A 7,255-nucleotide genomic window follows, 5' to 3' on the forward strand; every position below is an offset into this window, starting at 1 on the left:
TGGCATAAGAGTGACACATATCACTTCTGCTCACAGTCCATTGTTGAGAATTGATGATTTAATCTCACTTAAATACAAAAAGATTTGGGGAAAGAGCAACTATATTATTGAAGAAGGACAAGAAACATTATTGGACAAAGTAGTCATTTCTATCAAAGGTTGTTCATGAGGACAGCAAAATATCTGTTCACACTCTTTCTCTCTACCAAAAAACAAATTCCCAATTAAAAATCCCAATGGAGGGCTGGGGATGTGGCTCAAGCGGTAGAGTGCTCTCCTGGCATGCGTGCGGCACTGGGTTCGATCCTCAGCACCACATACAAACAAAGATGTTGTGTTCGCTGAAAACTAAAAAATGAACATTAAAATTCTCTCTCTCTCTCTCTCTCTCTCTCCCTCTCTCTCTCTCTCTCTAACAAAATCCCAATAGAGTAAAAAAAAAAAAAAAATGAAGCTCAAATCAGAGATCTCCGGTGATATTCATTTTATTTCAGCAGGTCTAGGTGTGTCTTTTCATGGGCTGATAGCTACTAAAATAGAAAAGATAATTATCTGTCCTCACCTGTACAAACATCAAATATCAATACAAGGGAGGCAAGAAAGCATCCATCAAACTTCCAAAGAGAAAACTGGATAATACAGCAATGACTGGTCCTTAGAAATTTTGAATTCCTGCTTAGTATCAATTGTAGCATTTTCCTGTTCTGTCAGGAAGAAACAGACTCTGGTTCTGCTCTCTAGGAGGGACGCTGTTGCACTGTTTTTGCATAACCTGTAGCTCTACTTTTTAATATATTCTTTCTCGTCCACTCTACCCTACCTCCACTTCACTTCCATTTGGGGTACTACACCCCTGGGAAGAAAGCTGTAGAGATTCCATATCTTGTCTTCTATTCCAGCATGTTTGGAAAACAAGCTTATATGTTTCCAAATTTATATTAAAGCCAAAAATAGACAAAGGCTGCTTTTGTTGTAAGTTATTAGTCCTTTGAAAATGCCATTCCACAAGATAAACAGTAGGTATTTAATCTATTTCTCTCTTGTTAGTTCCATGGGCCAGTAGTTCTTTCCTTGGTATAATACTCAAACCTTGATTTCTTTGACCTTTACTTCCACATTTTTCCCCCTCTCTAGTTAGTAAGATTTAGTGATAGAGAAAAATAGTGTCTCCCAAAGGAATAAGAGAATGGGGAAGGGATATTCGAACTCACCACAGTCCAGTTAGAAATCCCCCTCAGGGGAACTCAGGAGGACAATTCATGGGGATAGGCTTCCTGGTGCACAAATAGAGCAACACAGATGGATATAGACCTGTGTGGGTTGGAACAGTCGTAGGTAGAGAAAAGCCCACCTAAGTCGTCACTTTGTGGTCATTTAACATGACTGATGGGAAGGCTCAAACCTGAATTTCATTCAGGGCAGGACCCTGGCTCCTTAAATCCTTTTTACCTCTATTCATTTTGGTTTGGGAGTTTGCAATTGCTCAACATTTCAATTTGTTAAGATTCTAAAACCTAGGATTGTCTTTTTATCTTTCCTTTATTTATTTTTCAGTTCCCCTCACTCCAGTCAAAAACAAACAAATTTTCAAGTCCTTTCTGGATCTCAACTTTTTACCCTTAATACTTTCATAAAGTACATCCAATAACGATCAACACACACTACACTACTCTGACTTCCACAGAGGTAGGCAAATGGTTTGCCTTAATTGTTGCAATAGTATATGAAAGTGCTGCTGCTGTATAATATGGATTTTGAGCTTTCCAGCTTCTGATGTCAATGGCCTTGCCACACACCACATGACAGCTATGGCAATACAGTTGGAAGGTAGCATTCTGTTTCCAGTCAATATTTTTGCAGCATTTAAGATATTACAAATTACCATAGCAAGCATGTCCCCAAATTTTAGTGACAATCCAATAGAAGTTTATTTTTTACTTCTAAATCGAATGTGGATTTTTGGTGAGCTGCTTTTCTTACTCTGGTTTAGGAACACAGGCTCCCTCCGGCTGGTGGCTCTGCTCTGCACTAGGGGTTCAAATACTTTTTCCTCCAGACAAGGAGTATAAAAAATGAAGTTGATGAAAGGATGCCTGGTTCTTACCCAACTTGACTAAAATTAACATACATCACTTCTGCTTATATGTAATTGGGAAGATTTAGCTGTACGGACTCATAAAAATGAAAAGTATTGGAGAAGGCACATGTTGGCATGACAAAAAATTTCTATACCAAAAAGGACACAGATATTTGAAGGAATAATGGCCATCTGTATTCAAAAGCAGAAACAATTCACACAGAAGGGGGCAGAACTAAGTTCAAACAAAGGAAATCACTATAAAATTAAAATAATAAGCCAACTATTCAGAAGGAAGACATTATGAATTTAAATTTAAATTATCATGTCAAAACATAGCTTTATGTTGCTGTTATAAGGGGGTGTTATGATTTAGATGTGAAGTCCCCCAAAAGTTCACGTACGAGGCAATGCAAGAAGATCTGCAGGAAAAATGATGACTAAATATGACTAAAACTTCTCAGCAAAGACATCTAGAAAAACTTACAGCTAACATATTACTTAATGGATCAAAGACATCTAGAAAAACTTATAGCTAACATATTACTTAATGAAAAAAGATTGAATGCTATCTCTCTAAAACTAAGAACAAGTCCAGGGTTTCTACTCTTATGATTCCTGACAAATGCTATTCTGGTTCTTCTAGCCCCTGAAACAAGAAAAAAAAAAGTGAGTAAAAGTATGAGTTAGAGAATAAAAAATAAAAATTACTCTACATTTAGGTGACATGATTGTTTACAAATAAATACCCCTGAAATTATCAAAAAAAAATCAAGAAGTATTAAAAAAGTATAATAAGTAAGTTTATCAACTTTTCAGAAATCAAAGATAAATCATTTTTTGTGTATATTAACAAGGACCTATTGAAAACTTGAACTAATAAACAAACATTTACAACAATTCTAAAAAATGAATTACTTAGGTGTGTGTCAATGAAATGTAAATAAAAAGCTCAAACAATTAAAGCAATAGAAGTGAATACTATGTTCATGTATTGGAACACTGAACATAGTAAATATGTTAATTCTCCCTAAATTAAGTTACAGATTCAAATCAATTCTAATCAAAATCCTACCAGATATTTTGTTTATTTAGATACAATTTTTCTAAAGTTTATTTGAAAAGGAAATGAGCTAGAAAGGCCAAAAGAATACTAAAAAAAAAAATAAAATAAAATAAAATAACCAAGCTGGAAGATTCATACTACTGGATTTTAAGAGTCACTTTGAAGCTGTGTTTAAGAATGAGATGTGATATTGGTGATAGGATAACAGTGTAGATCAATGAAAACAAATACACACTTTATTTCCAAAAAATGTCAACACAAACACAATCAATTAATTTTTTTTACATTTTATCTTATTTCTTATTTTTAGATGTATATAAACACAATACATTTATTTTATTTATTTATTTTTATGTGGTGCTATAAAGATTGAACCAAGTGCTTTACACATGCTAGGCAAGCGCTCTACCACTTAGCTACAACTCCAGCCTGATTTTTTTTTACATTTTAGAGGATATTCAATTTAATTGAAGGTCTTTTAAACTAAAAATATTGTTTGTTTTTTTTTTTTATATACTGGGGATATAACCCAGGGCCTTGTGCTTATTAAGCAACTACTCTACCCTTGAATTATATCTCCAGCCCTTTTTATTTTTTTAATCCATTTAAGTTGCCCTATGTGTTTCATTAATTTTGCCTGAGACTAACTAAGAATATATGTTGAAAATAAATTCATAAATAACTTATGAGATGAAAATAAAATGTTCAAGACCTAGGCTGCCTCAGACTTGAGATCCTCTACCTCTGCCTCCTAAGTGGTTGGAGTTTCCTATGGAACATTCATGAAAATAAAACAAACCACTTCAATCTAAACTGAAAACTATATGAAATTTAACGTAAAGTGAATCATACAACTAAAAGTAAAACTCAGAATTATTACATTTTCAGAAGCAAACAGGAGAAAATCCTCATGACCTGGAGATTGTCAAAAGTTCTTCAATGTGATACCAAAAACACATTCCATTGAGAAAAATCGATAAAATGGATTCCCGTTTTTTTGTTTTGTTTGGTTTTTTTTTTTTTTGTAGATAAAATAGATTTCACCAAATTTGAAACGTTTTTCTTTGAGAAAAACTAGTAAGAGAATTACAAAATAAATTCAAGACTGGGAGAAAATATCTTCAAATCTCATAAGTGAGAAGAATTTTCATTCAGTTCATTAAAAAAACACTCTGAAATCTTGACAGTAAGAGTAGAAGCAACCCAAAGAAAAACCTATTTCACTAAGGAGTATATGCAAAAATCAAGTGGTCACATGAAAGGGTACCCACAACACTGATGTTAGGGAGATGACAAATAATGCCATAATTAAACACCACTGCAAACCTATTAGGATGGCTGGAATGAAAAAATCCTGACAATCACCAGGGATAGAAAAGATATAAAAATGCTGACAGCCCTCAGACGTGGCACATCACTGTGGAAAGCGAGTTGGCAGTTACTTTAAAGTTGAACATGCATTTACCGTATGACCTAGATGTCCACGACAGAGCATTGAACTCAGAAAAACAAAAACTATACATGAATGTTTACAGCACCATGATTGATAATCTACTAAACTGGAAACAATGCCAATGTCCTTCAACTAGTGAATGGATTAGAAAACTCAGATATCACAGAAAGAGAATAAACAATTGATCTGTGCTACAGCTTGGACACATCTCAAAGGTCTCATGCTGAGTGGAGTGAGCCGGTCTCGAAAGGTGACATGCTACGAGATTTCATTTATATTACATTAAAAAACAGAAGAGAATATAGTGACAGAGAGCAAAATCATGACTCCTAGGGGTCAGAGTTTTGAGGAAGATTATGACTACAAATGGGAGTAGGGAGGAGTTTTTTGAAAGCAAAAGAATCCTTCTGTGAACTGGCTGGCAATTATATGAATCTTATGTTATTGAACATGAATAGTCAAATTTGTGGTATTCTAATTTGTAAAATTGCCGCAGTCTGGCTGGGCACAATTCAGGAGCCACTTGTCAAAAGAAACTAACTTTGTTTTTAGAACTACAAACGCCAAGCAAAACAGCTCCTCAGGAAAAGAAACCCTCAGAGCCCAACTGCCACCACGGGCTTCCACAAGCCTCTCACCCACACAAATCTCACCACCTCCCACAATCCTCCTGCTCTTGAGGCCGATTGGCTGGGTCGCGTGGGCGGAGCCAAAGAAGTTCCCCAATGAGCAGCTCCGTGGTCTGAAAGGGCAGGGAAACAGCCCAATGAGCAGCTCTGTGGAGGAGCCAATCAGCTAGATGTTGCTGGGGCCGCTGTGAACCAATCATCAGCTGGCAGTCTGAAGGGCAGGGAAACAGCCCAATGAACATCACCGCAGAGGAGCCAATCAGCTAGATGTTGCTGGGGCCACTGTGAGCCAATCATCAGCTGGCAGCTGGAAGTTTGCTGGCAGCTGGAAGTTTGCTGGGGCCCCTTTGGCTGTGGCTCTCAACATCTCCCCCTCTCTGTTTAAACAACAAGCATGTGGCTTAGGGACCGTGCCTGCCTTAGGTTGTCCAATACTACATATGGTCCTTACCCATCTTCGGATGAGCTAACCTCAGGGTGTCAGCCTCCTGTCTTAGGTTGGTACCATTGTAATTGGATCTTACCCATCATTGACTACCGGTCCAGTACAGCCACACCTGTGGAGAGGTACCAGCAGGGGGGTGAGGTTCTTTGCCTCACCTCTGTTGGCCCCCAAATAGCTGAACGATCATGACAAGCAGAAGGGAGGAAGATATACCACGCCAATTGACAGCTCTTGTTGGAAAAATTGTACCACCGATGACATCATCAGCAAATATACTCCAACACTACCACAAGTCGCTGCACCAACAGATAGTTCACAATGCATACAAGTGAGTGCACAATGCATACAAGTGACACGTAGTTTAGGCAAGTTCTGTAAGCGGTTCAGTGATGGCTATTGCAGAAACTGTAGATTAGTTTTATCTTTGTCTTCACCGGCACAGGGATGAAGATAGGAATTCTGGCAATAATGGCTAAAGAAAAAATTATATAACATTCCAAAACGTACTAAAAGAAAACAATTTTCTTAACAATTTACATTGTCTTCACTGGCACTGGGATGAAGATAGAAATTCTGGCAATAATGGCTAAAGAAAACATTGTGTAACATTCCAGAAGGCACTAAAAGAAAACAATTTTCTTAACAATTTACATTATCTTCACCAGCACTGGGATGAAGATAGGAATTTTGGCAATAATGGTTAATATTAATAATTGTGTAACATTCCAGAAGGCACTAAAAGAAAACAATTTTCTTAACAATTTACATTATCTTGAAAAGAATTATTAAATATAATGAAAAGGATAGGTGAAAGTAAACAAACAGATCTGTTAACCTCTTTTTTGTTTACATATTAAAACAATTCTTAACAGTTATTTACTCAATTTAAATTAAACCATTTAAATCACGTGAATAAAAAAAAAATTTTGGATCCATTTTTTCATGAGCGCTCATCATATATGATATATGGACATACGTACATTCAAACATATAACACAAAACACAAGTGTGCACACATAATATAATACATACAACACATAACATAATAGTAAAGGCCTTATAACTTTTTACAGGTGAAATCTCCATTGCAATGTTTAAAACTCTATAGTCAAAAAAAAAAAAAAAATAGAACTGATCAGCAAAACATTAACCTAGGTCTGTATGAGCTCAAAAAACAAAATAGAACTTCATGATATGGGAAAGGGCAATAATAAAGCAGATATTGAAAAAAGCATCCTGGTTCTGTCGCAGATGTAAGGATAGCCAAATTGGAGTTTTGGATATCAGCTGTTATTGATTTGAGCCAAATCATCTTCTTTTTGGTTTGTAGAATTCGCTTTAGTTAATCTCTCTGGAATCCAAATTGGCTGCTGTTCTCCCTGTGAAAACACACAAACAGACCCCCGACTCCAGACAATCACTGGGTCAGGATTTTAGTTAATCTCTCCGGAATCCAAATCGGCTGCTGTTCTTCCTGTGGAAACATACAAACAGGCCCCCGACTCCAGACAATCACTGGGTCAGGACCTTGGTTAATCTCTCTGGAATCCAAATCGGCTGCTGTTCTTCCTGTGGAAACACACAA

The sequence above is a fragment of the Urocitellus parryii genome, chromosome 13, assembly GCF_045843805.1.
Source record: "Urocitellus parryii isolate mUroPar1 chromosome 13, mUroPar1.hap1, whole genome shotgun sequence".
Taxonomy (NCBI): Eukaryota; Metazoa; Chordata; class Mammalia; order Rodentia; family Sciuridae; genus Urocitellus; species Urocitellus parryii.